The sequence below is a fragment of the Osmerus eperlanus genome, chromosome 14, assembly GCF_963692335.1.
Source record: "Osmerus eperlanus chromosome 14, fOsmEpe2.1, whole genome shotgun sequence".
Taxonomy (NCBI): Eukaryota; Metazoa; Chordata; class Actinopteri; order Osmeriformes; family Osmeridae; genus Osmerus; species Osmerus eperlanus.
This window is the reverse complement of record NC_085031.1, coordinates 6,343,290-6,347,648: the sequence shown is the minus strand read 5'-3', so window position 1 is coordinate 6,347,648 and position 4,359 is coordinate 6,343,290.

Here is a 4,359-nt window from a genome sequence, read left to right as displayed (position 1 = left end):
TGGCAGATCCAATAGTTTTAAACTAGTACCCGCCTTCAAGGAAGTAAACGCTTGCCAATGGAGAGAACCCAGACTCTCTGTACAAATGAAATGTACGAGAGTCCGGTTAGGACCAGGCTAGCACTTCCCCTCTTCTGCCAGTAACTGACCAGGCTGCTGCAATGACTGTTCCGTACCAGCAGGGGGTGACATCCCTCCATTCCCCCTCGAGTCCCAACCCTTTACCTGTCTCTGGGTGGTAGGGCCGACTGGTGAAAATGACAAACTAAGTGTTCTCCTGTGGCACACACGCACACACACACACAAACACACACAATTGACACACTTTGTGAGATGTGCCTGTTGCCAATGTTAGTTTAAGTGGTCTCAGGATGCGTGCACACACACGCACAAAAACACACATAGAAACACACTCACACACACACACACACAGAAAAACACACGCATACACTGGCATGCGCGGCGGTGATAGAGAGGTGTGTGTTGCTAGGAGCAGACTAAGTGCTCTCAGGGTGCTATCATGTTTGTTGATAGGAGGGACGAAGGTCTAATTAAATGGGTAACCTACACCGACATGCTCTCATCATCATCGATCCTGCCATCGTCTCCATCCCCCCACCCCCTCCCCCTCACCCCCTCTTCCTCCCCCCCACCCCCTCTTCCTCACCGCCTCCCGCTGCCCCCCTCCTCCACGCAGCTTCAGCGGCTGCCCTCTCAGTTGGTGGGGGCTGCAGGGGCTCATAAGGAGAGAATAAAGGTAAGGACGGAAAAATGGATACGAGCATGGGTGGGGGAAGGATGTTCAGGATGATGGAGTGAGGGATGAGGAGAGGATGACAGTATAGCTGCATGGGGACTTAGGGTGAAATATGTGAGTCTTTGTTCATGAGAAACAGCCGATGTTGCAGTAATCGGTTCCACCTCCCAGACCCTCCTCACATATGTATGTGTGTGGTGTGTGCGCGGGTGTTTCCGTTTGTGTGTGCGAGTGCTTCTGTACGTCCCGTTTGCACGCGTGCTTGTGTATGTGTGTGAGTGCATGTCTGTTGCCGTGTGCATGTTTCTGTGTGTGTTTCCGCATGTGTGTGCTTGTGTGTATGTGTGTGTGTGTGTGTTTACCGTATGTGCATGTGTATGTCTGCGTGTCTCTGTGTGTGTCTTTGTCAGAGTGTGTGTAAATGGTACACGAGTACGAGGAGGGGGAGGTTCGTTTATGAAACAAAGAGCCAGGTGAGACACAGACCCTGAGGATACAGTGAGCAGAACATACAAGCCTGTCAAACCTGCCACCAATCACCGTCTCAGAAAGGGGCGGTTCATAGCTCTATTAACCAATCAGATGGACCGACAGACCAACATGACCATGTGAGTGGCCGACCTCCAGGGTTTACAGGGTTGGAGGAGTGGAGGCGCCGGGACGCCAGGTAGACGCAGCCTAATGATTCACTAATCGCATCAATCTTCTCATTGTTGTCGCGGAAACAGCTCGTTTATAGCTCGACCACCCCCCTGCTCGCCATGGGAACACAGCTGAGCCGAACGTCTGCTCAGCATGCCAGTGAAGACGCACAAACACACTCACAAACACAAACACACTCACAAACACAAACACACTCACAAACACACTCACAAACACACTCACAAACACACTCACAAACACACTCACAAACACACTCACAAACACACACACAAACACACTCACAAACACAATCACAAACACACTCACAAACACACTCACAAACACACTCACAAACACAAAGACCTGAAATCCCATCAATGTTAATCATTAGAAACAGGGTAGAGACAGTGGAGACATGGTGGAGGTAGAGTAGTGCAGAACACATCAACAAAGTAGACCCGGTGGAACGTCCTTCTCTGGGGATGAACCGATAGAACAAGATTCTCTGAGGTAGAACAGGTAGAACAGGACTCTCCTAGGTCGAACATCTGGAACAGGGCTGAAAAAAAGTAGAACAGGACTCTGTAGTAGAACAGGTAGAACGGGACACTCTGGGGTAAAACTGGTAGAACCGGATTCTCGGGGGAAGAACAGGTAAAACTGGAATCTCTGGGGTAGAACACAGTTCTCTTAGGTAGAAAAAGGCTTTCCTAGGTAAAACAGGGCTGTTTTATCGCCTGGCTGTGTTCAGATATGAAAGTCTATTTTCAGGTGTTCCCTTTAAACGCTGTAGCCTTTGGCAGCCCATGAAATATGCATCCTTTGGACTTTTCACCTCTGGAAGTTGATTCGTTGTATAAATCAAAGGGAAATGGTCTGTTTAACGGTCAGGAGCTCATCCATGTTGCATGAGGAACCGGTAGGCAGGCCCAGATAATAGCAGACCAATCACAGAGCAGCCTGTTCCTCTGAATCACACTCCGGATCCCATTACACTGCTCACATTAACAGGCTCTCTGCATCATACAGATACACGCACACTCACGCACATGCACACATAGAGAATAAGGGAGAGAGAGATAGAGAGAGGAAGAGAGAGAGAGAGAGAGAGAGAGAGAGAGAGAGAGAGAGAGAGAGAGAGAGAGAGAGAGAGAGAGAGAGAGAGAGAGAGAGAGAGAGAGAGAGAGAACAATAGCTAACAGGGGTCTTAGCTTCATGGTTCAAAGCTAGAACAGTCCAGCTGCTATAACTGTTCATCACTCCCCACGGTGAGTTGTAAAGAAAGATAATACATGGTCTGTTTATGTGCAAGGCCCCTGGTTAGACACTTAACACGCCATCATAAACTAGTAATGGATGTTTGAGAGGACACACACACACCACACACACACACGCACGCACAGAAGCAATTCCTTGGTGAGAAATGAGGGTCATTAGGCTGCCCCTGTAGAACACCACACACACACAGGCAGTGTTTGAAGGTTAACCTTGCAACACACACACACACACACTCACACACACAGACAGGCACACCTGACTAACTAAACGCCTCTTCTTCTTCCTCTACCTAACCCCTCTTCAACACACACCCTCTTGCTCTTCCTCTCATCGCGTCCTTTTCCTCCAATGTCCTACTCTTCCTTTTTCCCTCTCACCTCCTCCTTCTCTTCCCTTCTCCTACGGTAAGACCTCCTTCTCCTTTTTCCTTGTGTGACCTGGTAAGAGCACTGTTCAATATGAAACTTCTACCTCTATCTTACAGAAACCCTACCTGCACATTCTCTCTGTCACACACACACACATACCCCCCCCCCCCCACACACACGCACGCACACACAGGTTGACAGCAGAGGGTGTGCTGAAGGACATTTGTAATGATTATGGTTTTTAAATGACTCGTGGGACGACAAGTCTGGCGGCACCTTTCTGAGGAGAAAATGACCTGCCTGGTGGTGTCTGCACATGCACTTTCACGGAGCAGGAGCAGTCAGGGGGGACAAGGGGCTGGGTTGAGAGGGAGCGGGGGGGGGGGGGGGCATGACCCCCGTCACACTGGACCAGGAGGACAGAGCATCCCTCTCAGACTGGGTAGGGATGTGGGGGTTAGGGTGTCTCTCCTGCCTAGAGCTCTGCACCACCCCCCCCCCCCCCACCACCCATCCAAACACGCTGCTTGATTGAGATTTTCAAACTTGCCACCCCGCCCCCCCCTCCCACGCCTGGTTCCAGCAGCGCCGAGCGCACTCCCCCCCCCCCCCCCCCCCCCCCTTGTTCGGTTGCTGACTTCGTCTTTCCAACCAGCCAGCCTCTCTGGTTCCAGCTGTCACCTTCACAGCCCCGCTCTTCTCCCTCTGGTCCACACGGCAATCATCAGACTCCCTCCTGGGTAACCGGGGGCAACCAGGGGTTAATCATCCAATAATAAACATGGTAAGGGAGGAATGACACGCTGGTGTGTGTGATGCAGAGTTAACCTTGGCTGTGTGGGCCTGGGGCAGTGGGAGAGCATGCATCACACAAACACAAGACGATACCTTCAACGTGTTCACCTTCCCAAGATGTGGGGGCCACGATACAGGGAATAAGTGTTCACATGAATGAGTTGATAAATGCTACTCTATTCTTCTACATGATATGCTATTCTATCCCCCAAATTCTATATTTGTATTCTATTATGTTCTAATATGTGGAGTGTCTTATAGCAGCTATATTTCCAGGCTAACCTTAGTAGAGATAAGTTCAATCATTAAGTCATTGCTGGGTCTTGCATCACTGTTGAAATACAGTTCTCAATAACCAAAAGAGAGTATTGCTGCTGTGGTTGGATGATTCTAGAGGAATATGGACCTCTTTACCCCTGCAGTAAGACTACATGTGGTGGAGTTTCATTCTTTAACTTAGAAGGTATTTACCTGCAGTAGACAAAGACAGACAAATCAAATCGTTTATTCTTTTCATTT